General features: G+C 45.6%; 1 protein-coding gene across 7 annotated transcripts in view; it reads right to left on the reverse strand.

Moving 5' to 3' along the window:
- SVIL (supervillin) overlaps positions 1–26,685 on the reverse strand; it is a 231,341-nt gene that overhangs the window by 149,419 nt on the left and 55,237 nt on the right. For 6 of the 7 annotated variants that reach the window (XM_024750122.1, XM_024750119.1, XM_024750125.1 and 3 more), the window contains one exon: positions 18,637–18,738. The gene's annotated coding sequence lies outside the window, so the exon portion shown is untranslated. Of the gene's footprint in view, positions 1–18,636; positions 18,739–21,612; positions 21,727–26,685 lie in introns of those variants that run through there. The other variant, XM_024750123.1, reaches the window with a different exon arrangement.

Genomic DNA, 26,685 nt, shown 5'->3' on the forward strand with positions numbered 1-26,685 from the left:
TAACACACCATTGTAAAGCAATTATACTCCAATAAAGATGTTAAAAAAAACTAAAAACAAAAACACTGGCTTCATGACTGTTTTGCTCAAGGGTTAGAGACAATGTGTCTATTGTAAATAGTGCTGCAATGAACACTGAGGTGCACGTGTCTTTTTGAATTATGGTTTTCTCGGGGTATATGCCCAGTAGTGGGATTGCTGGGTCATATGGCAGTTCTGTTTTTAGTTTTTTAAGGAGCCTCCATACTGTTCTCCACAGTGGCTGTACCAATTCACATTCCCACCAGCAGTGCAGGAGGTTCCCTTCTGTCCACACCCTCTCCAGCATTTGCTGTTTGGAGATTTTCTGATGCCCATTCTAACTGGTGTGAGGTGAATGTTCACTGCAGCTCTATTTACAACAGCCAGGTCATGGAAGCAACCTAAGTGCCCATCGACAGACGAATGGATAAAGAAGATGTGGCACATATATACAATGGAATATTACTCAGCCATAAAAAGGAATGAAATTGGGTCATTTGTAGAGACGTGGATGAATCTAGAGACTGTCATACAGAGTGAAGTAAGTCAGAGAAAAACAAATATCACATATTAACGCATATATGTGGAAACTAGAAAAATGGTTACAGATGAACTGGTCTGCAGGGCAGAAATTGAGACACAGATGTAGAGAACAAACGTATGGACACCAAGGGGGGAAAGAGGCACGGGGGATGGTGGTGTGATGAACTGGGAGATTAGGATTGACGTGTATACAATGACATGTATAAAATGGATGACTAATAAGAACCTGCTGTATAAAAAATAAATAAAATAAAATTCAAAAAACAATTAAATAAAATTAAAAAAAAAAAAAAGACAATTTGTCCAAGCCACATTTTTTACTCACCTCAAGCAGACAAGCAAAACTTCACAGTCACTTCCTAATCTCTGTCCTGGCCCTCACCTTATTTTCCCTTTGACCAATTTTGCTTTCTACTCCTTTTTAATTTTATTTGATCTTGTTTTATATATTTATATAAGCTGCTTTACATTCTTCCTGGAGCAAGCAGGGTAAAAATAAATAAAAACTTACATGAAACAGTTGACTATCTGGGTCTTTCTTTCAAGAAAAGATAACACTGTTACTGCAACAATGCAGGGTTTTCTGTTGTTTTCCTAAAAAAGATTCATTCCCACAAAAGAAACATCTAACTTTCGGATGCCTCTGAGGTTATTGGGCCCTGCAGCATCAAACTGGCCTAGCTTAATGCACTGGAGTCTAGTAGAATAATTCTCCTAGGCTGCTTCTTTCATACTTGCTTCTTGTCTTTGTTCAAAGTCCAGTTAATTCTACCTGTGCAATCTGTTTAAATACTTGCCTCCATTTTTCTTTTTTTTTTTTGTTATATCCTGAAATCAGGAAACTCTTGTCATACATACTTCTTCCCAAAAACTTGACAGTAATCAGAACTGATATGCATGAGAGTAGATTTAATGATATACCCATGAAGAAAATGGAACATCACAGTTTATAAATTAAGAACTAGACTTAGACCTCTCTGAGATATTTGATAAGTAACTATTCCTCATTTGCTATTATTTAATACTAGTAGTATAATAACCATATGGTAGTCTACCATTCTTTCTAGTGACTTCATTGTATCAGCTTCAGTATGACTTTTTTTTTTTTTTTGCGGTACGCGGGCCTCTCACTGTGGTGGCCTCTCCCGTTGCGGAGCACAGGCTCCGGACACGCAGGCTCAGCGGCCATGGCTCACGGGCCCAGCTGCTCCGCGGCATGTGGGATCTTCCCGGACCGGGGCATGAACCCGTGTCCCCTGCATCGGCAGGCGGACTCTCAACCACTGCGCCACCAGGGAAGCCCCTAGTATGACTTTTAATCTGGCTTCTGTGGGTTAAACTAGAAACCATGACTACTTATGATATTGATCTCAAGAGAAACTACATTCTATGGTACCTGTTTTATAATAAACAATGAACATGTGGAAACCAAAATTAAAACAATGCTTTCTACAATCATGGCAAAAAAATAGACATAAACTTAACTAAACATATACAGGATCTGTATGCTGAAAATTATAAAAGGCTGATAAAAGACATCCAAGGAGACCTAAATAAACAAATACACATACACTGTGTTCATGGGTTGGAAGAGTCCACATAGTAAAGATGTCAATTCTCCCCAAAACGATCTATAGATTTAATGCAATTTCTATCAACATGCCCGGAAGGATTTTGGTAGATAAAGACAAGCTTATTCTAAAATTTATAGGAAGAGGCGCAGGCCTTAGAATAGCTAGAGCAATCTTGAAAAAGAAGAATAAACTGAGAGTAATCAATGTACCCCACGTTAAGGCTTACTATAAAGCTATAATAATGGAATAGAATAGAGAACCCTGAAATATACCACACAAATATACCCAACAGATTTTTGACATAAGGTGCCATTTCAACAAACGGTGCTGGAGCAGGTGGACAGACATAGACAAAAAAAACCCAAACAAAGCAAAACAAAAAAACCAAAAACCCTTAAGTCTAATCCTTACAACCTATACAAAAATTAAGCAAAGTGAATCACAAAATTAAGTGTAAAATATAAAACTATGATACTTTTAGGGAAAAAAACAGGAGAAAATCTTCACAACCTAAACAAAGTTATTGGACTTGACCCCAAAAGCACAAGCCATAAAAAATGACAAAGTAGACTCATTGAAATGTAAAACTTCTGCTTTGCAAAAGACCATGTTAAGAGGACGAAAAGATATGCTAGGGAGTGGGAGAGAGTATCTGCAAGTAACATACCTGAGAAAGGACAACTACACAGACCATAGGAAGAGCTCTCAAAATTCAACAGCATAAAACCCCCAAACAGTCCAATTAGAAAATAGGCAAAAGATATGAAGAGACATTTCACCAAAGAAGATGAAGGACAGGTGGCAAATAAGCACATGAAAAGATGTTCAACACCGTTAGCCATTAGAGAAATACAAATTAAAACAGCAACGAGGGGCTTCCCTGGTGGCGCAGTGGTTGAGAGTCCGCCTGCCGATGCAGGGGACACGGGTTTGTGCCCCGGTCCGGGAAGATCCCACATAACGCGGAGCGGCTGGGCCCGTGAGCCATGGCCGCTGAGCCTGCGCGTATCCCTACTCACCTCTCAGAATGGCAAAAATGAAAACAACAGTGACCAGACCAAACGCTAGCAGGGAGAAGCTGGACACACATCGCTGGTGGGAACAGAGAACGGCACGGCTACTCGGGGAGACAGCTCGGCAGCTTCTTCAAAAACGAAACCTGCCAAAGCCAACTACCGTATGGCCTAGCAACTGCACCCCTGGATATTTACTCCAGAGAAATGGAAACTTATTTTCATACAAAATCCTGAGTACAGATGTTCACGGTAGCTTTATCTGCAATAACCGAAACTGGAAACAAGCCAGATGTCTTCGATGGATGAACAGTTTAATAAACCCGGTGCACCCATACCGTGGAAGGCCGCTTAGCAACAGAACCCAACGATCCACTGATACATGCAGCAACCGGATGAATATCCAGGGAATTGCGCTGAGTGAAAGAACGCCAGTCCCCAAAGTTTAGATGCTGCGTGACTGCACTTAGACCACATTCCTGAAAGATAACGTCGTAGACGTGGAAGGCACATCAGAGGTTAGGGGTGGGGTGACAGGGCTGTGAGAGGCCAGCATGAGGAATCCTTCTCCTGTTCTACTGACTCTGCATCAAAGCCAATATCCTGGCGATGATGTCGATTTATAGTTCCGCCAGATGTTACCACTGGGGGCAAATGGGTAAAAGGTACACAGGCTCTCTCTGTAGCAAGTCTTACAACCGCATCTGAATCTATCATTATCTCAAAATTAAGTCTAAACACTAAAATAAAAATCTACTTCAAGTGAAACTTCCAGATGCAACCCATCTGTAACTGGGTTACTTACCATAATTGTACTTTGGGTAAATCTATGTAGATTCGCCTGTCATCAAGGCCATCTTAAGAAATCCGAATTGGAAACGTGTCTTTTCCCCTACAAGAAGGGAAGTCATGGCCCCAAAGTAAAATATTTGATACAGAGTAAGAAAAGGAGAGCATTGCTTTCCAATTAAACATGTTTACTTGGCAGGCTGTCCGGATACTGAAAAGAGCATCTCTAATGCCTAGGGCCAATCAAAGAACAGGATCCCTCCCCTTCATTTTCCACAGTTCAATCCACTGCCAAACATGATCGACACTTGAGAAACAGTAAGAAAACAACTCTTCAGAAGGGGAAGAGACCGGGTCCTCTCAACATTTCATCCTACTACAAATACAGCAAACAGGTTTTTCAACTCTAGAGTTCTACAGTCTTGGAGGTGTCGTTCTTGAAAATAAAAGGACAAGATCAGAGTTCGGCCTTCCGAGTGCTGGGACAGGTCATCTGAGGATGCTTCAGTATCCTTTGTCCTCTCAGATGCTATAACATAAAACTTAGATCCAAACATCCTGAACTGGCCCTCCTGGGGCTCACTCACACGGGCCTTTCGTGCTAGAAAGGATCAGCTCTGGGGAAGGCCACGGCAGAGATGAGATGAAGCTTCTCTTCAGTTCACCTTAGGCAGGGAGCACAAGCCCAAGAACATCTACGCTCCCCCCTCTCTCATCTCCGCCCCCAAGTTCCTCCAGCCCACCTCCGCCTCCCAGCCCGTGCCCACCTTCTTCCTCTCTCCCCCTCACTCATCGTCCGTGACCACTGTCCCCTCCGGCCCCAGAACCCACAGGCTCCCGCAACAGGTTTACAATTGGACTCCAGCTCCCTCTGCATCCCAGGACCTGCTCCCCCACCACGGAGCCCGCCGGCGGACTCGGCCTCTGGCCGGCGGCGTCTGACACTCTCTGACCATTTCCAGCGGCACGAGGTCTCTACCCGTCCCAGGGGGAGTTCTGCCGCGATCCTCCTGTCTCGATGGCTCCCTTCTCCCGGCTGCGCTCGGCCCTCACCTCACCGCCGTGACCACATATTGCCGGCTGGGGTCCTCCCCGCCTGCCCTCCCCCATCCCTGCTCTCAACGGCCTCTCGCCAGGACTGCTGCAAGAGCCTCCACGGCCCCTCCGTCCTCCACCGACGCCTCCCCAAGTCCATCCTCCCCGCGCCTTCCAGACTCATCTCAACAGCCCAGGCTCGGCTGCAGCACGCCCGGCGGAAACCTCCCAAGCAGCCGTGCCCGCAGGTCTCAGCGCGGAGCCCGCTCGCACCGCCCCCCTGGTGCCAGTCCCTTCTCACTGACGGAGGCTCACGGGACAAGCTTTTGCAAGCGATGTTCTTGAGTAGTAAATGTAAGCACGTTCCCGTAAAAGAGTCCCTTTCACCCTCTCGTGTGTAGATGCTCATCAGAAGGGAAAAGGGACCGGGCTACACATAAACACTTGGGCAAGTGCACCTGCCCCAGAGATGCTCTCACACGGACCGCGATCTGTGCTGACTGCTACGGACGTACAGCTGAGTGGTGTGACGATTAGAAAGGGTTTTCATGTCTTGCTTCATTGCCAACCTCACGTTTGGATACACCCAGGAGGCTGTGACATGCGTGGGTATCAGGCGGCGTCCGTGTGCTGGTGACAAACAGAGGGTGAGAATGGCCAGCCTGGTGGGTCCAGTCCAAAGTCCCTACTACCTCTGTGACCTGGCCCCTTCCCACCTCTTCAGCCACACGGCCCACCATCCCTCCCCCAGTAGGTGACCACGAGAAACCGCACTGACCAGGGCTGCTGGGTCCAGGCTGGTCTCGGAACGCCTTCCCTCCCTTGTCACTTCGAAAACCCCTCATCATCCTTTCCCGGTGAGCCCTTCCTGACATGGTCTGTGACTTCCAACCTCTAGACTGTTCGTGTCCACAGGGCAGGGGCTCCATCTGTCTCTGAATCCACAGAACCCAGGAGGGTCCGCCACTCCACACACGCAACGAATGTCTGGGACGTGCCCTCAGATCTCTTTTTCTCATTTTAATTCAGCGACAACACGCGCCTCTTTTTTTCCAGGTGTGACTCATCAATTCTTAATGTCCCTCTGAAGTTAGAAAGGGACAAGAAAGTGCCTCAGTTCAGAAGCAGAAAGCGAAGTAGGTGGAGCCCACTCACGCGCTTTTGGGCAGAAGCCCCCTCTTCCAGCTTTCCCTCCGTGAAGCCCCTGTTTCCGAAGGAAGGAGGACGTCAGGGCATCGGCCAGAACCGTCGGTGCAGGGAAAGCAAGACAACAGAGCTCTCCGCCTCCTGCAAAGTTCTGCTTTCTAAGAGGCAGTGAGCTCGAGCGATCAGGAGACGTATCTGTTTAAGCTGCTCATCTCCAGGGCATAAGAACACCGAGCACGAGTGTCTGAATTCTGTCCTCAACTCTGCTACGATGGCACCAGACTTGGAATCATTTTCTTTTTCTCCATAGACTTGGGAACCGGACTTGGAATCCTTTTCTTTTTCTTTTTCTCCATAAACTCGGGATTTTGACATCTGCGAGTGAAGACCAGAACGTCCCTGATCGTCTCCTAACACCTACACTAATACACCCCTGTGAGTCTGAGCTTGGGCTGCCTGCACCATGGACGGATAAATGTTAACCGCTGGGTAGGTTTAAAGAAAGCAAAAGGGGGGATATTATCGTTGGTTAACAATATTTTTCAACCAATAAATCACCCTCCCCCAGACAGTCTAAATCAATCAATCTCTGTCTCTCTGTCTGTCTCTCCCTCTCAAAGCTTAGGGAGAACTTCAGTGGTTTGGATGATAATATTTCGAGCTCCAAGGTCACGTGTCGGTCACTGGCTTGAACACCAGATGAGCAGGCCAACTCTTCTCTCCCAGGCTGCTGCTTCAAGAGCGATGGGTGGAGAACCAACGCTCAGCACGAACAGAACCGCTGGCCTCAGGGTCCAGATGAAATGTGAGTTTGCCAGGGAGGGAGCTTGGCCCGTGTTTTATGAGTCCTGGCTGCAGGGAGGGGATACAGCCTCTCACAGGGCCAGACCAGCATTGCATTCCTGGACACCACGCTGAGTCTTGAGAGTAACGGGAGACGTACAGAGTGTGACATGCTCTGTTTAGGCTGCTATGGATCTAAAAGTATGGGATTGCTGTGAATTCATCGCGTGGCAGAAACGCAGAGGTGGCTTCTCAAGTGGGAACACGGGCTTGGAGGGCTCCAGCCGGTGGAGGGAGGTACTCGGACACGGAAGCAGACCCAGACGCTTGATCCTTTCCACGAGGGCTTGACATCACAAAGGTTAGCACCAAAAGTGGTTCCCTTGGCTGACCCCAAACACCAAGAGGGGACAGACAGCCCTGACTCCTTCATGAAAGCACAAAGCTTCTGCGGTCCTCCTGGGGGGCCGTGTAAAGGTGCCTCTCTGCGCCGAGATGCACAAAAGAGAACCAGGGGCAAACTCCAGACCTTAGAGGTACGCTGGCGACAGGAAGGACGGGGGTGCTTTCTCTGCAGCCACAGTCTCCCAGCCTCGACACAGTCCGACACCCCACGCGGCCTTGGGTGGGAGCACAGCGCGTGCGATCTCCCCATCAATGGGCTTCCGTTATCACGTTCATTCCCCTTCTTTTCCACCAGAAACACAATTCTAAGCGATGGCTGCACACTTGGGCCAACCCACAAGAGCCTAATAATCCTGTAATGAAGTGGAACCACAGTACCAATAATTCTATAAAGTTGAACCACTACGCGCTGTAGCTTCAAATGCGTCTGTCGCTCCCACTGCGGATCCTGAACGCCAGCTCCCTGGCAGCACACGTGGTGACTTCCTACCCTAAGGCCGAGGCAGAGACTCTTGTTTTGGGGGCCGGGGCTACAAAGTTGAGAAGGAGGGCACCGCCTGGACGGCTGAGTGTGGGAGAACAGGGTGAGTAGGTGGTGTCGGCCGTGCAGGCAGCGTGGGCTGGGGGGCTGAGTTCAGGGGGGAGGAACCCCTGGGGCAGAGAGATGATGCTGAAAGCTGAAAAGCTTCAAGAAAAGGAAACAAAGGAAGGATGTGGGGACCCACTGACTGGGGTCTGAAACACCGACTTCACTTTCTGATACTTTCTCATTTCACGGCTCCAGGTTAAAGCCTGGTCAGTCCAGAGGCCAAAAACTTGCTGCTCTAGGTTGACTGCCACGGTCCCACTGGGTTCTAAAAACCTGAGATTCTGTGATTCTGAGGCAAAGCACTGCGTCACAGTCACCAATGAAAAAGGGAGAGAATTAAGAGAAAGAAAAGAAGAGTGCAGAACGGACGATGGAAAGGGGTCCAAGGAGAGAGAAAGTGTGTGAACACCAGGCCTTCCGGAGTGAGAAGTACTGATGAGACAGCAGGGCAGGAAATAACAACACAGGGTCACCCCTCAGCTCCCTCAGATAGAGACTCGGGCTGGAGTGGATGATGCCCTCAGGGACCCTGAAGGTATCTGCCGGACTTGCTATGCCGGCGTGTAGCGTGTATGGGGAACTCCTTTCAGAGGATCTACTGCAAACATCTGGTAACCTCATCAGTGGGATGGAGCGCGTGCCCCGCATCAGAGTGAAGAGAGGAAACGTAGCCGCAAATACACCCTCAAAGGACGACACTTATTTAGGAGTCCTTCCAGGTTCTCCTAAGTCCTTGACTCGGCTTTACGCAGCCTACATTTCCCCCCCCGCCCCCAGAGCCCTGAGAACGTGAATTCCAAGAGGAGAGAGATTTTTGTCTGTTCTGTAGATGGTTGTTCATTTCCAGTGCCCAGATCAGTGCCTAAGACATAGTAAATGTTCAATAAATGTTCCTTGGAGGAAAGGAATAAATAATACCTATTTTACAGGGAGAGCACCCAGAGTTGTTTTAAAAGTAAAAAATTTTTTTCTTTACAGCCCACCCGCCCCCCATTACTCTCTCCGCAGCCCCCGGTCTGGGATCACGGTCCCCGCTGGCTTTGGGAAGAGCATCCCACAAGCCTGAATTAGTTTACCTTCTTTCCACATACCTCTTTGGGGAAGATTTTCCTCATTAGACGGGGACTAATTTCAGTGCTGAGCTCCCGGGCATTTTGATCTTTTAGCATCACTTACGCAAATCCACGGCACCTGGACCAGCGCAGGGAGGGAAGCGAACTGCGTGATGAACCTGGACAGCAGGATCGATTTCCAGAGTCAGCCTCCTAACAGGGCCCTCCCTAAATGTTTTCTGCTGATGGCCAAGTGGGCAAGCTCAGGCCTTTCTACCCAGAAACACGATCCTGCTTTCTATACCGACAAGTATTAATTCAAGTCCCTAGTGGGCAGTCCAGGATATGGAAATTATAGTAATCTAATCTTGTAGAGGAAGAAGTATGAATCATCATTACATGGTCTGACAAAGAGCTAAGTGATTAATCCCAGGTTGCACAGAGGCTGGGGTCCACGGTGATGGCTCCCCGTGGGCTACCAACCAAACAGTGGGACCCGGCCGGCAAACATTCGACAGGCAACATCACGGCTTTCATCCCAGGGGAGCACCAAGAAACAAAGGGCCACGTTCTCAGGACCATGCTGCAAAGCTCTTGATTCTTTGGAAAACTGTTGACTGTGCGGCCAGAGGAGTGAGAGAATCTGGGGCTCAAAAATCTTGTCTCTCTTCTGACTCTGGTGTCACACGCTTAAGTTCTGAGGTTTACTTTTCAGTAGGAACTGGGAGGTTTGCGGAATAATGGCGTCTCAAAAAGTGACCAGAAACTCCAACCCTCTCCAGGGAAAACAAAAGACTATGCTTAGGAAAAGACACCACCAACAACCAGGATGTGCTCTTCGCCACATCAGACACCTACCTCTCTGAAGGAAGGTCTTGACCTTTTCCTGAAACTTGCAAAAAGAACACTGAAGCTCCCCAGCCCCCATCAAGAAACCACAGCCCCAGGCGCACTGGGAAACTTGGCCAGGGCGCCCACAGCCCTGAACCATCACTCGGCTGGGCGCTTTTTTCCCTCCACTTTTCCCTCTTGCACAGCTGTCTTCAATTTTCTGTCCTTGGGGTTTTTAAAGGAACATTTATTCTAGGGCCAGGATTCTCCAGTTTTATGGTTATACAACTCCCTCTCAGGGCCAAGGAATGTTTGAAAAGCCTTAAGCCCAGCACAGAGAGTTAGTAAAAGTATCCAAACGAAAGTGAAATGAAAAGTCAGACTTGCTCCAATGTCGATTCAACCTCTTATTTGATGGCGCTGTACCTTCTGTTTGCCCTGCGAGACATTCGCTACCTACTTTTCATCAAAGTATAAGTATGGTGTGTCAAAGTATGGCGTGTGTGTGTGTCTCTGTGTATGTGTGTGTGTGTGTGTCTGTTTGCATGCAGGTAAGGAACAGAGAAGTCCAAAGGTGTATTTATATTCTTCCACGGTTACTGTTTCCTGTTCGGTGGTAAATTTTATTTTAAATAAGACCTCCATCTTCAATTGGACTGAATAAGAGATCACAAAGAAAGATTCCTTGAGGATTTTTAAGGGCTTGTTTGTTTTTCCTAGTTAGAGAGCCAGACGGTACTAGGTTTTTGGTAGTAGGAGAGCAGTTTAAAATAAAAAAAAAACACACAACCCTAGTTTTTACTTAAATGGTGAAACTAGTGGCATTGTTAGCTGAAACGCCCTAAGTACATTATCAACATCCAAAAGCACAGACCCACACACACACGCGCCAACCAAGCCCGTGAAATGCTATCCAGGCTTCTGAGTGCAGCCGAATGGAGCTATTTCAGAACGCCCAGCAGTCTCTCACCCGTCCGCTTCGCTTCTCTTTTCCTGTCACCTAGACTCCCACATCTCAAAGAAATCTGCCCAAAGGCTCTGTCTAATACAGGTTCAGGAACATCACTCTTTTTTTGCCCCCTGGAGTCTCCCAAAGGCCATCCGCCTGCTCGATACACACTCCCCTCCATCTGACAGATAAAGCAAAGGTCGGGCGCTGAGGCCTGAGGTTTGTGACACAGCACACGGCACCCACATGAGAGGCCTGGCCGCAGCCCAAGGCAAACAAGATGATTTTGAGAAACAAAGTAATACGCACAGACTCACCCTCGAGCAGAGAAAACGGAATCCGTTTTCCACCACGGAAGGATCTGAAGTGCTGTCGGTAGCACCTGCTAAATACAGTCCGATTCTCTGAAAACGATGAGCAGATACTGTAAACTAACCTTGCGACCGGATCACGATCAGAGACAAGAGGCAGGCTTCCCTCAAGGGGCCGACGTGAGCAGAGCACATGATAACCTTTCCCTTTCGGCCAGCTTCTCCTGCCCTTTTCAGATCAAGATATCAAAAGTGCCCTTCAGCACGGCCTTACAGGCAAAATGACAGGTTAACGTTCACAGGATTCCTCCCAGATAACCAGACTCTAATTCTCCCGTGATTGGAAGTTGCCGGAAGTTAGTGAACATCTCTAAACCTAGGGCAGGGGACAGCTGAAAACGCGGATTCTCAAGTCAGGGTGTCTTTGAAGTCGGTAATTTCCTCAAGTAGGACACACTTCCGATAGCATCTTCTCACAATAATCAATTAAAAACCCTGTGGATCTGTGCTCTAGAACAAAGATGCTTCTTTCAGAATAAGAATGTTTTCGTGAAAGTAATACAGAAAAACTCTCCCCTCAAAATCCCCAAACACATGCTCCCTACATGTACAAGGAAACACAGCCAAACAACAATAACCACATAAAAATAATTTTTCAAACCACACATACAAGAAAAAAAAAATCTTTACAAGAAGCTATAAGCGGGGCTTGAGAAACCAGGATGTTTTCTAACACCATGCCAAGCCAGTTAGAACACACTGGGTTTTAAAAATAAGGTTTTACGATAGCCCATTTACATTCCATATAAGAAAAGGCAGAAATGTGAGAACAGTCAGATACAACTTTAAAAATCTGACTCACTGAAGCGTGTAGGCACACACACACACCCCTTGTAAAAGAGAAAACAAACACCGCTTGGGCTCATCCAAAATGTGCGGTCTTTAATCACGGTCTCATGATGTTTACCCAGAACATCCAACGCACTTTATAGCCTAAGGAGCAGTCCAAGTTCTCAACAGAAGGTTGTCACTTGAGGGACCATGTGTCTTGAAGAGCTGTTTTCACACGATCTAAATGAATAAAGAAGCATGGGGGAAGGAATGCACTGATGAAAATGGTAAGACCCACAGTCATCGCACCTTCGAGGCGTATGAAATGCATTCCACCTCGAGCATCTGTATGTGTGCCTTTTGAGAAAGTCACCCCCTGTTCCCTCCACCTCGCTTCAAGGACCCGCTGTAGTCTCGGGGGCCCCAATGCTGGGATCCACTGATGTCCGAAGAGGTGCAAGGCAATGATGTAGGTACAGCCAGGACTTCACTTTAGAGAGACCTGCACTTCATCTAAAAGCCTGTGGAATGTCTTTTCTCTTTAATCTGATTTCAAATGAAGATTTTATTTATTTATCTTTAATTTTTAAAACTTTTTATTGAAGTACAGTTAATTTACAACATTGTGTTAGTTTTTGGTGTACAGCAAAGTGATTCAGTGTTTTATATATCTATATTTGTATTGTTTTTCAGATTCTTTTCCATTATAGGTTGTTACAAGATATTGAATATAGTTTCCTGTACTATACAGTAGGTCCTCGTTGGTAATCTATTTTATATATAGTAGTGTGTGTACATTAATCCCGAACTCCTAATTTATCCCTTCCCCCCCACCTTTCCCTTTTGGTAATCGTAAGTTTGTTTTAATTAATTAATTACTTTATGGCCGCTTTGGGTCTTCATTGCTGCACACAGGCTTTCTCTAGCTGCGTCGAGCAGGGGCTACTCTTCACTGAGTTGTGCGGGCTTCTCATTGTGGCGGCTTCTCTAGTTGTGGAGCATGGGCTCTAGGCATGCGGACTTCAGTAGTTGTGGCATGTGGGCTTCAGCAGTTACGGCTTGCGGGCTCTAGAGCGCGGGCTCAGTAGTTGTGGCGCACGGGCTTAGTTGCTCCATGGCATGTGGGACCTTCCCGGACCAGGGCTCAAACCCATGTCACCTGCATTGGCAGGTGGATCCTTAACCACTGTGCCATCAGGGAAGTCCATAAGTTTGTTTTCTATGTCTGTGAGTCTGTTTCTGTTTTGTAACTAAGTTCCTTCGTATCATTTTTAAAGATTCCACATATAAATGATATCATATGGTATTTGTTTTTCTCTGTCTGACTTACTTCACTTAGTATGATCATCTCTAGGTCCATCCATGTTGCTGCACATGGCATTACTTCATTCTTTTTTATGGCTGAGTAATATTCCATTGTATATATGTGCCACATCTTCTTTATCCATTCATCTGTCGATGGACACTTAGGTTGTTTCCATGTCTTGGCAATCGTAAATAATGCTGCTATGAACACTGGCCTCACTAGAAACACTCACTGCCTGTACTGCTCTTATGCATACCCCTCCTCAATCCACTCTGGTCTGGGGTTCCCACTACCGAGCTACCCTCATCAAGGCCGCCCGAACTTGCGGACCCCGCACTCTCCCCCTTCCTGCCTGGCTGCCTCTCCTCCACCCCACCCCGTCCCGGGCCTCATTAACAATCTCTCTCTCTCCTCTCTCTGCTATCCTCTCCATGGATTTATCTATTACCTACATTCTATCTCCAGTCAGAACCACTCCCCGGAGTTCCAGCCTCACATTCAACTGTCTACTGAACACCTCTATCTCGATATCAACAGGGACCTCAAACTTATTATGTCCATGACAGAACTCTCGATTCTCAAAGCTGGCCCTCCTCATTAAAAAAGAAACAAACAAAGAACAGAAAAGAAAAACGAAACGAAGAAATCCCTCCCCCCCAGTCTTTCCTCTCCTCAGAAGTTGCTAGAATTTGGGAGTCATGCTTCCTGCCCACCTTGTCCTCACTCCCCGAATCTCATCCATCACCAAGTGCTGACACCTGTACCTCCAAGACACATCCCTTTCTCTTATAACACACAACAGCTTTACCGATACAGAATTCATACGCCATGCAACTCACCAATGTAAAGTGTACACGTCAATGGCTTGTAGTATGTCCGTGGAGCTGTACGACCATCATCGAATCAGTTTCAGACATTTTCATCACCCCCAAAGGAAAGCACACACCCGTCAGCAGTCAGTCTCAATTTCCCCTTGAACAATCCAGTCCTAGGCAAACATTAATCTACTTCACGTCTCTGTAGATTTGCCTGTTCTGGAAATTTCATATAAATGGACTCACACAGTACACAGTCATTGGTGTCTGGCTTCTTCCAATTAGCCTATCTCCAGTATTCATCTATGCTGCAGGATGTATCAGTGTTCCATTCCTCCTTATAATCAAACAACATCCTGTCATATGAACATACAATGTTTTATTTGTTCATCAGTTAATAGACATTTGGGTTGTTTCTATTCTTTGGCAATTGTGAATAATACTGCTAGGAGATACAAACTATTATATACAGGATGGATAAACAACAAGGTCCTGCTGTACAGCAATATGTCAATATTCTGTGACAAACCATCGTGGAAAAGAATATGAAAAAGAATCTATATATGTATAACCGAATCACCTTTCTTTACAGCAGAAATTAACACAACATTGTTAATCAACTAGACTTCAATAAAATTTTAAAAAATAAAACTGCTATGAGAAGTTTTGATATAGAAAAATGTTTTCATTTCTCTTGGGTGTACACCTAGGAGTGGATATGCCAGGTCATAAGGTAAACTCTATGTTTAACTATGTTAGGAACTGCCCGACTGTTTTCCAAAGCAGCTGCTTGGGAAAGAGTCTGCATTCCTACCAGCCGCGTAGGAGAGTTCGAATTTCTCCATATCCTCACCAACACTTGTTACTGTCCGTCTTTCATAGAGGGTTATGAAGTGGTATCTCACTGTGGGTTTGATATGCATTTCCGTGATGGCTGGTGATGTTGAAAATCTTCTAATGTGCTTATTAGCCATTTACATATCTTCTTTGCCTACTTCAGATCTTTACCTATTTTTGAATTAGGTTATTTTTTTAAATAAATTTATTTATTTATTTTATTTTTGGCTGCGTTGGGTCTTCATTGCTGCGCGTGGGCTTTCTGTAGCGAGAGGGGGCTACTCTTGTTGCGGTGTGTGGGCTTCTTATTGCGGTGGCTTCTCTTGTTGCAGAGCACGGGCTCTAGGTGAGCAGGCTCAGGAGTTGTGGCACACAGGCTCAGTAGCTGTGGCTCGTGGGCTCTAGGGCACTGGCTCAGTAGTTGTGGCACACGGGCTTATTCGCTCTGCGGCATGTGGGATCTTCCTGGACCAGGGCTTGAACCCATGTCCCCTGCACTGGCAGGCGGATTCTTAACCACTGTGCCACCAGGGAAGCCCAAGGTTATCTTTTTATTATTGAGTTGTCAGAGATACAAGTCTAGAATACATGATTTGCAAATATTTTTTCTCATTCTGTAGGTTGTCGTTTCACTCTCTTATCAGTGTCTTTTAATACGCAAAATTTTAAAATTTTTGTTGAAGTCCAATTTATTCTTCTGTTGCCACTTGTACTTTTGGTGTTATACCTTGAAAAATCATTGCATAACCCAAGGTCATGAAGATGAACACCCACGTTGTCTTCTAGGAGTGTCACTGTTTCAGCTCTTATATTTAAGCCTTTGATCCATTCTGAGTTCATTTTTGTATATATTGTAAGGTGGGGTCCAACTTCATTCTTTTGCGTGTTGATATCCAGTTGTCCTAGAACATGCGTGGAAGAGACTATTTGCCAGTGAATTGTCTTGGCACATTTGTCAAAAATCCATTACCATAAATGTAGGAGTTTATTTCTGGTCGATCAATTCTATTCCAAAAATCTATATGTCAATCCTTATGCCAGAACCCCTGTCCTAATTACTGTATTAAGTTCTGAAACCAGGAAGGGTGAGTCTTCCAAGTCTGCTCTTTTTTAAGATTGCTCTGGGTATTCTGGGTCCCTTCTATTTCATATGAACTTTAGGGCCAGTTTGTCGGTTTCTACAAGGAATCCATCTGAGATTCTGAGAGAGAGACTCTGCGTTGACTCTACAGGTCAACTCAGGGAGCACCGCCATTTTAACGGTAACGTCTTCTGATTCATGAACATGGGATGTCTTTCCATTTATTTGGCACTTTCTTTAATTTCGTTCAACATTTTGCAGTTTTAAGAGCATGTTTTGTACTTCTTTAACTGCATTTACTCCCAAGTACAGGCACACCTTGTTTCATTGTGCTTCACCTTATTGCACTTTGCAGATACTGCCTTTTTCCTATGAAGTGAAGGTTTGTTGGCAACCCTGCGTTGAGCAAGTCTATTGTCGCCATTTTTCCAACAGCATTTGCTCACTTGGTGTCTCTGTGTCACATTTCGGTAATTCTCACAATATTCCAACCTTTTTCATTGTTCCATTTGTCATTATGATCTGTGATCGGTGATCTTTAATGCTACTATTGAAAAGAGATTATGACTTGCTGAAGGCTCAGATGATGGTACTTTTTAGCAGTAAAGCATTTTTTAATTAAGGCATGTACATTGTTCCTTTAGACCTAATGCCACTGCATACGTGATAGACTACAGACAGTGTAAACATAACTTTTATATGCACCGGGAGCCCAGAATATTTGTGTGACTCGCTTTAGCGTGATACTCACTTTACCGCGGGGGTCTGGAACCAAACCCGCAATATCTCCGAGGTATGCTTGTGTTTCATTCTTTTTCATGCTGTGGTAAAAGGAATTATTTTCTTAATTTCATTTCAGATTGTTTGTTCTAAGTGTACAGCATTACAGTTGATTTTTGTAGACTGATCTCATATCCTGCAACCTTTCTGAATGTGTCTATTAGTTCTAACAGTTTAGTGGATTCCTTGGGGTTTTCCATAGCCAAGATCATGTCACCTGCAAGCAGAGACAGTTTCACTTCGCTCTTCCCAATCCAGAAGCCTTTCGTATTCTTCACTAACTGCCCTGGCTAGACCTCCCAGGAGAACACTGAGTAGAGGTAATGAGAGTGGGCATCCTTGTATTGACCCTAATCTTAGGGGGGAAAGCTTTCGGTCCACAATTAAGTATGATGTTAGCTGTGGGGTTTTCATAGGTGCTCTTTTTAGGCTGAAGACGTTTCCTCCGATTCCTGGTTTGTTGTTGTTTCATTTATTTATTTACTTATTTATTTATTTTGGCTGTGCTGGGTCTTAGTTGCAGCATGCAGGATCTTTAGTTGTGGCATGTGTGATCTAGTTCCCTGACCAGGGATTGAACCCAGTCCCCCTGCATTGGGAGCACAGAGTCTTAGCCACTGGACCACCAGGGAAGTCCCTAGTTTTTTTTTGTTTTTTTTAATCTTAAAGAGGTATTGGAATTTCTCAAATTCCAAATTAGTTTGCATAACGAATTTCCAAATTTCTCCGCATGAGACACTCCCGTGTGCAACTGTGCTTCCCTCTGTATTCTCTCCCTATACCATCTCCACAGCTCAGTATCACTCATCTTTCCAGGTCTGTACTTCAGGGCAGTGCTGGACCACCCTATTCAAAGTTCCCATCCACCGCTACCTCCTCCCGCGTCAGCCCTCACACAGCCTTCGACGCCCTCGTCATTGCTGTTCTCAGTACAGGTTTGCTCACGTTTGCATACGGTTCAGCACTTGCCAGCATGACTGCATCATTGCGATCCTCACAACAAGCTTACTAGGGAGACGCTATTAACGCAGTTTCACCGATGTTGAAACTGAACAAGAGGTTAAGTGTCTTGTTCGAAGTCATGCAGTTGATAAGTGGCAGACTCAGGATTCAAACTCAGGGCCCATCACTCCTGAGACCATTGTCTTAAACCTCTGGCTGTCGTGCCTATCGATAATTGCTCTCACTTGCTTCTTACCATATTTTCTATCTAGACACAAGCAGCAATCTCTTTATCGCTGTACTTTTAGCACCTAACATGAGCGTGGCAGGTGTTAATAAATACTTAATGAACAAACGAACACGGGACGTAGTATGCCCTATAAGAAGAGTTCCACAGGACTCTGGTGAGCCCTGCCGACGACACACGTCCATGGAGAGTCACGAGGCTCATCCACTTCTGAGACCCTTCAGGAAGGAAGGTGAACTTTAATGTTTCTCAAACTCACTGGAGCGCAGACCCATCTTCATAGCCCTGTCTCCACTGCACTAACAGTCTAGAGAAGTGTGTTCCATGGAACACACTTTGAGAAATCCTGCCCTAGAGTGGCAGGGCAGATAGCACAGTCCCTAGAAAGGTGCTTCTGTTCCCTTCCGTGCCTGGCTCTGCCCTCCTCTAAAAAGTCTAACTTGGAGTCCCTGAAAGCTCTGTTCAGAAAGGAAACCCCAGTACATTAAGCTTTGCTTTTCTTTCACACATTGGAACACATGGCTACTAAGGAGACAGACAGATTTTTCCAACTTGTCAGATGGCTCTCCCCTCTGGATGCTGGTGGTCCCATAACTTGTCACCGAGGAACCTTTAATTTTCTCAGACCTCTGGTTTGTTGAGAGTGATTTAAACAAACTCATCCTTCACAACGTCCTTTAACCTGTTCTCAGAACTGCAGCCAAAACCAATGATGTGTCAACCACAGAACAGTTATATTTCTTTCTAGATACTTACCGTAATGGTGATGTTTAAATCATGGCTTCTGATAGAGAAGGACTTCGAAACTCTCCCTGTCTCCGCTCTCCCAGTCTTCTAGCTCATGTACTCCAACTCTTCCTGCAAAAGGAGAAAGAAAAATTTCTACTCGGAAATCTGAGAAAGGAAACAGCAAACAATACAAGACAGTCACATGCATGAGCGAGGTGAGATACATGGCTGTGATTCATCTGCTTCTAAAGAGCTTTTCCCTTTCAATTAATCAGCTTACATCGGTGACTACAAATTATAGGCAGTGGTTAGAATATCTTTTTACACCTCTTAGAAAAAATACTCAATTAAAAATACATTTTTTATAGAGTTATCATATGATCCAGCAATCCCACTCCTGGGCACATATCCAGAGAAAACTCTAATTCGAAAAGACACATGCACCCCAATGTTCACAGCAGCACTATTCACAATAGCCAGGACATGGAAGCCCCCTAAATGTCCATGAACAGAGGAATGGATAAATAAGATGAGGTACTCATATACAATGGAATACTACTCAGCCATAAACAAGAATGAAATAATGCCATTTGCGGTAACGTGGATGGACCTAGAGATTATCGTACTGAGTGAAGTAAGTCAGAAGAGAAAGACAAATATCATGTGATGTAACTTACATGTGGAATCCTAAAAAATGACACAAGTTAACTTATTTACAAAACAGAAGACTCACAGACACAGAAAACACACTTATGGTTACCAAAGGGGAAAGAGGGAGAGGGATAAATTGGGAATTTGGGATTAACATATACACACTAGTGCATGCAAAATAGATAACCAACACGGACCTACTGCATAGCACAGGGAGCTACACTCAATATGTTGTAATAACCTATAAGGGAAAAGAATTTGAAAAAGAATAGAGATATATGTGTGTGTGTTATATATATTTATATAAATTATATTTATATATATAAATTCAGTTTATATAAACTGGATCACTTTGCTGTACACCTGAAACTAACACAGCATTGTAAATCAACTATACTTCAATAAAATAATAAATAGAATTTTCAAAAAAGAAAAGCAAAAACAAACAAACAAATACATTTTTTTCCTTCATCTCAAACTCAGTGAATAAAATCATTTCTACGTGATCGTTCTCCAAAGCTCTGATTTTTCTCTGGTGATGAAATCTGACATCTGATAGCCTCAAGATAGCAGAGCTATCCTGAGTAAATATGAGTTCTTTCTACGACACAAATTTACATCAGACCCGAACAAGGGGCTTTGGGAGAGAAGCCTTGTAACAAAGGAAGACTCGAAAAGACAGAGGAGGGTGGGCTGGAACTCATCGAGGAGCTGGATGTGTACAACGAGAGGGAAGCGACAAAGGCCCGGGTCCTTAAAAAAGAGAGAGGCTGGGTAAAGAAGTTGAGACCAGCGTAACCCGTCTAGGGCGTCAGGACTGATGGACTGACTGGGCTAGAAGCTGGTCTGTGCCATTAATTCCAGGCAGAGAAAATCTTCAGCGTTCATTTCCCTCAAAGGCTGGGGAAACGAGGGAAAACACCACCTGTGCTGGAAGTACAACAGAGTAGGACAGAGGGGAGGATGCACTTCCCTGTGTGATTTTCCTAACTGTGAGTAATTTGCATACAGCATGACTTCCCTGGAAGTACGCTCATTCCTCACCCTCAAAAGGCCAGCTGCCTGTGCGGCACTGCAATGACTCAGCCTGGGAGAGAGGCACCATGCATGAACAAGGCTCCAGCCTGAGATCCCGGACTAGAGAGGGAAGCCCTAGGTCTGTTAGTTAATCGTTAGTTGTTTAGCGGTTAGGCTTTGGGAAGTCTTTGGTTTTAGGGGCTAATGAGGCACCTCTTCCTCTCTCTTCCCGATGTCTAGGCAGTACTGGCTTGTATCACCTTTTGAAAACATCATCTTAGGAAAGAGTTCACTCCAGTACAAGAAGCCCTGAGCTGGCGAGCAGCCAGCGTCCTAAAGGTCAGAGCTGGTGTCAGTAGCAGGTTTGGGAAGCACACGGGAGGCGAGCTATCAGAGCCTCTTTTACCTCCTGTAGAGAGAATGGGGTTCATCTCCAGAAGCCCAGGCAGCGGCAATTTACAAGGAAATGAGCCTGTGGGGAGGTGGGGGGGGGGGCGCAGTCGACCATTTGAAGTTCCCACACAGCACAAGAACACTGTTACCACTGCTCCGTGAACTTCAGACAGCCCTGAACTCATGACTGGAAGCCACAAAGACGCTTGTGGTTAACACAGACCGACTATTGGGTTTAAGGAGAATTTTTTGTGCCAAAAAAATTTATTTGCCGTCCTCCCCCCAAAATCTGTTTATTATTAAAAAGCCCCGGAGACTTGGGAACTGGGCTAGACCAGTGTTAGCCTGTCCTTCTCCCGAGCCTCTTCCAGGCACCAAACTGGGGAGGAAGTGCCGGCTTTAGGAAGGAGACCCTCTTTCCACACTGGCTGCAAAGGAAGGGAAAATGAACTTATTTCACGAAGAAAAAAGGCCAAGAAAACCAAAAGAAGCCAAGAGACAAGGGCAGGAGAGGACATACTCATCTCTCTTTCTCTTTGGAGAACACCCCTCTGTCCTTGGTATACAGCCCCTGGTACCCTCTAGAGCTGGGGTTCTCAATCTCGCATGTACAGAGGGATCCCCCTGGGGCTCTACTACCGGGGGCAAGAAAGAAGAAAATCTCCAGTGGAGATCGTGAGCCCAGGGAGAAGAAGGAGTTTGAAAGTCCCGTACCTGAAACACTTTCATTCTTGGAATCTGCTTTGTCTAAAGACAAAGGGAAACCTTGGTCACTAGATAATAAAACTTCAGAATACAGCATTGGCAGGAAAACAAAACAATGTATCGGCTTCAGTGCACTCATGATAACTTGGGGAAAAAAAAAAACAAAAGAGCAAGGCCCACAGTGAGGCAAGGGTCCAAACTAAGTGACAGGCTGAAGTTTAACTAAACTAGTCAAACCTGTATAAAAGCAGAAAAAATTCCAGAGGAGAACAGGGCACTGGAAGAATCACTATGGTTTTAGTGCAGCAGGAAGACACGTCCGGCTCAAGGTCAGATCCCGCGGGCTTGTCCAGTCTCTCCAGGGCTCTCTCCATCCTTCGAAAGCATATCTTCCTGGTCAAAAATAAACTTTCACTGGACTTTCAGATGATTATCTCTATGCAAAAACTCTGACAGGACTCTGTCACTAACTCTAGACCCACTGCATCTGGAGGGGAGATTACGGCAGAGAAAGACAGGCTTTTATCCTAACGTTTCAGAAGACAGGTCTGACAGGAGGTGCGGTGGAGGTGTACACAGGAAAGGGACATTCCGGTGAGTTGTAGGCACACATTACAGTCGGCCCTTCGTATCTGAAGGGGATTGGTTCTGACCCCCTTGGATATCAAAATCCATGGATGCTCAAATGCCTTATGGAAAGTGGTATAGTAATAGATGTGGCACATATATACAATGGAATACTACTCAGCCATAAACAAGAATGAAATCATGCCATTTGCAGCAACATGGATGGACCTAGAGATGATCACACTGAGTGAAGTAAGTCAGACGGAGAAAGACAGATACCACATGATAGCACTTATATGGGGAATCTAAAATACGACACAAATGAACTTATCTACAAAATAGACTCACAGACATAGAGAACAGACTGGTGGTTGCCAAGGGAGAGGGGGTTGGGGGAGGGATGGAGTGGGAGGTTGGGGTGAGCAGATGCAAACTAGTATCTATAGGATGGATAAACAACAAGGTCCTACTGTACAGCACAGGGAACTATATCCAGTATCCTGTGATAAACCATAATGGAAAAGAATATTAAAAAAAGAATGTGTACATATATATACGTATAATGGAATCACATTGCTGTACAGCAGAAATTAATACATTGTCAATCAACTACACTTTAATTAAAATTTTTAAAAATTAAATTTAGAAAACAGAAAAATGTGGTCTAGTATTTGCATATAATCTATGCGCATCCTCCCGTATACTTTAACTCAGTTCTAGATGACTTACAGTACCTAATAAAATGTAAATAGTTGCTGGTATGCAGAAAATTCAAGTTCCGCTTTTTGGAACTTTCTGGAATTTTTCCCCCCAATATCTTTGATCTTCAGTTGGTTGAATCCAGGGCTGCAGAAGCCATGGACACGGAGGGCCAACGGCACCTAACTACCACAGTGTCAGGTGCCTCTGGGTTAGAGTATTGACCAGAGTCTCGTCCCCTCACCAGGCCTCCGAGAGTCCCCTCTTACCGACTCTAGGGATGACGTTTCCCCAGACCCAACTTTCTCTCTGGCTACTTTCTCCCGTCTTTCTCTCCCTGGATGCCTAGGGCAAGAAAGGAGGTTCTTGAGGATATTTTCCTAGAGCCATAGGCACTTCCTCCACGCTCCCCCAACAAACCTCAAGACACCTTCCAGGATTCAGCTCAGAGGGCCTCCGGGTCCTAGGAGGCTTCCCTGACTGCCTCCCTTCCTACTCAGGGACCTCGCTCCCTCCTCAACTTGTGCCAAACACCTGGTTAAAACGACGACTGTAGTTCATTCTCAACCATCGTGGGTTGGTTTAGTCACAGCAATAATAGTAATAATAATAATTTTAAAATAGTAATCATTTAAATTATTTGGACATTTATAAAAAATAAATGTCTCCAAATCAGAAAAATCACGTGCCTATTAGAAGGTGTCCACTGACCGGCACTACGAAAACCTCCACACATCTGCGTGGGTCTGTGACAGTGTGGGGACAGCCCAGTTCCATCAGCCCCCAGGCAGGCACTTACAATACTGGTGCCCAAGCCGAGGTGACAATCTGTTAGCGTCAATTCCAGGACCACGCAAGCTGATGGAAAAACCATTAGCAAGTGACCGGACTGGCACGAGCAGAAGCCAAGGCTAGAGGCAGACGAGAAATGACAACGGGCGTAGGTGCCAGAGGAGGTGAGGCAGCAAAGATGCTGAGGGAGAGCCCCCCCCGCAAAGATCCTGGGCCCCCGGCCGCCTCTAGAAAGAGCGCAGGACCGACCACTGGCAATGACACGCTGAGGCTGCCTAGGCTTCGTTTTAATATGGAATTGGTGGTGGGTACAGGAAGCTTGGATAAAGAATAAATAACAGGCCATTTAAAGAGTACTAAAAATGGCCCATTTTATTTGTCAAGTAATTTATCAGAGATTTTGTGATCCTGAACCATTACTCTTGTACTAGTTTTACACATTAGGATAACATCCATAGAACATTGAGTATTTTCCTAAATACTGGATTCTTTTACTAAGTAAATGTTGGTCATTTTCACTACATAAGGGTATGTTAAACGCATTTCGAGGTACAATTTGACTGTGCCAACTTTTTGTCCTCCACTTCTCTTAACGAAGAGAACTTCTTATGTATTTTTTTTCTCTAAAATGGACTGTGCGTTGTTATAAGCAGGTCTCTGATCTTGTATCTTTGTAGTATTTCACAGCCCCGAGTCCAGTGCTCAAGGAGATGCGGAGAGACCGACAGGAACCAGTGGGCACAAGGCAGCTCACTCCCCTGGGAGGGCGTCTGGCAATCAGCACGCCACCAGCTGCAGGAAGATGCCACAGTCAAAATAGCAGCTGACGTGGGGACACATGAAGGAGAGGGAGCTAAAATAAGCACACAATCCTCCCTGGTGACATCCAGAAACACCACCTCCCCTCTGTCCTTGGGGACACCTTCCTATGGGGACACGCTTCCCACTTCATGGGCTTTATGCTGCCAACAGGTGGGCTTCCCATGTGTCCCATTACAGCACAGGTTCTTAAAAGGCCATGTCAGGTCCTCATGCATTTTCAAATATGCTCCTGTAAAACCCTGGGAGGTGTTCCGCTCCACAATTCAAAGGATGTACGTGTCATCCAAAACTGCAGGTAGAAAAATTAAGTTAATGGGCTGAATTCTCAATTTTAAGTTCTCTCGTACATTTTTTTTTCAAATTCTTCGGCGGCTCCTACTACTTGCCTAAGAGCAACCACAAAATAAATAAACAAGTAGCAAACAAACCTTAAAGGAAAACTCAGCTTGCTGTTTGACAGATATATGCGCTTGGGAATATGATTTCATATTGTTTACAGCATCCAAATATAGAGCTATGTGTCCCTCAAAACTAATCTGTTGAAATCCTAATCCCCATTGTGATGGTATTTGGAGGTGGGGCCTTTGGGAGGTGATTAGGTTATGAAGGTGGGGCCCTCATGATGGGATTAGTGCCCTTACAGAAGAGACACAGAGCTTGCTTCTGCTCTCTGCTCTCCTCCAAGGGAGGACACAGGAAGCAGGCGGCTGTCTGCAAACCAAGAAGGGAGCCCTAACCAGGAACTGAATCTGCCAGCTACTTGCCCTTGGACTTCCCAGCCTCCAGAATCATGAGAAATAAATGTGTGTTGTTTGAGCCACTCAGCCTACGGTGTTCTGTTACCACAGCCTGATCTAAGACCTATAGTTAAGACAGATAGTATGAGCCACGTTTATATTTATGAATGATATAAATATATACACACACACACATATACACACATATGTATGTAGGTATACATGTATATATACACACATCACACATATATTTGTAATTATAATGACACAACATACCACGTGCCAAGTTGCAACACAGAACGCGACACTGCAACATTTCACAGCGTGCCTCAAAGGGTCTGACTATCTCCAAATGCCCTTAAATCTGAACAAACCTAAAAATCCCCACAAGAGCACATTTTCCCAGGCAGCCCCAGGAGGCACCCTAGATGTGCAGCCACCACAGCAAAAACAGAACTAAGACCCTTCCTAGGCTCACAGGATCCAGCACGCGCTGTTCCCTCTGCTGGAGACACACGGGGTCTCCCAGTGGACTGGAGTGGGCTCAAAGCAACCGCCACGATCATGACCCCTCTTTGGACTCCATCGACCCCTGAAATTCAGCAACTGGTGAGGGCAGATATCTTTTATCACTCTGTTGGCTTTATACGTGCATGTTTTCATGAAAATGAGACGACGAAGCTAGACCTTGCTCTTTCTTTCCTAAATGAACAACAAACACAAATTTAAGAACCCACTGACGTGCAAACTGTATTTGATAAGAACAATATATACTAAGCACTGGGGTTCACCGTCGAGCGTATATGCCCATCAACCGTCATGGCAGGTAAGGAGGTGATGGGTCCTGGTGGACTCCAGGCCACCCTCCCCTCCTCTCTCTCATCTCTGGGTGCCTGTTAACAGATGTGGGTCTCAAGAGCTTCAAGGATGAGGAGCCCCCTTGCAACGCCAACATTGCCTCTTATCCGTAGCACGCCAGCAGTTGTGTGTTTAGTAAGACAATGTCAAAAGGCTGCTCTGAATTCAGCGATGCATCTCAGAGGTTTATATCTCATAGGTCACAGCACTTACGGACACTTAAAGCAGTACCCTATGAGTCACGATTCAGCCTGCGGACGACGCTCAGACCAACACGCAGGCCACAGCAATGAAGCGAATATTGTGATGAGGTGAGCCACACGAGGCTTTTGGTTTCCCGGTGCACATAAAAGTTATGTTTACACTACACTGTAGTCTGTTAAGCGTGCAAGAGCGTTATGTTGAAAAGGTGCGCATACCTTAATTAAAACATATTTTCTTGCTAAAGAACGTTAACCGTCATCTGAGCCTTCAGCCAGTCGTAGTAGTGACATCTAAGACCGCTGATCACAGGTCACCGTAACAGAGTAATAATGACAAAGTGTGAAACATTGCAAGAATTACCAAATGTGACACAGAGACAGGAACTGAGCAAATGCTGTGGGGAAAAGGCGCCCGCAGACTTGCTCAACGCAGGGTTGCTACAAACCTTCAGTTTGTAAAAAGCAAACACAGTATCTGAAATGCAGTAAAGCGAGGACTGCCTGTGAATTCCTCCAGCCTCTGTGGTAACTCTGAAGGGCAGGAGAGAAGCAGGGCTGTGTCCAGGTGGGGGCCCCCGCGGGCAGGCCTGCCGGGCCCACTTGCTGGCTGCGTGCTCGCCCACTGGTCCCTG

Source organism: Neophocaena asiaeorientalis, unplaced genomic scaffold, assembly GCF_003031525.2.
Source record: "Neophocaena asiaeorientalis asiaeorientalis breed wild unplaced genomic scaffold, Neophocaena_asiaeorientalis_V1.1 scaffold4, whole genome shotgun sequence".
NCBI classification, from domain to species: domain Eukaryota; kingdom Metazoa; phylum Chordata; class Mammalia; order Artiodactyla; family Phocoenidae; genus Neophocaena; species Neophocaena asiaeorientalis.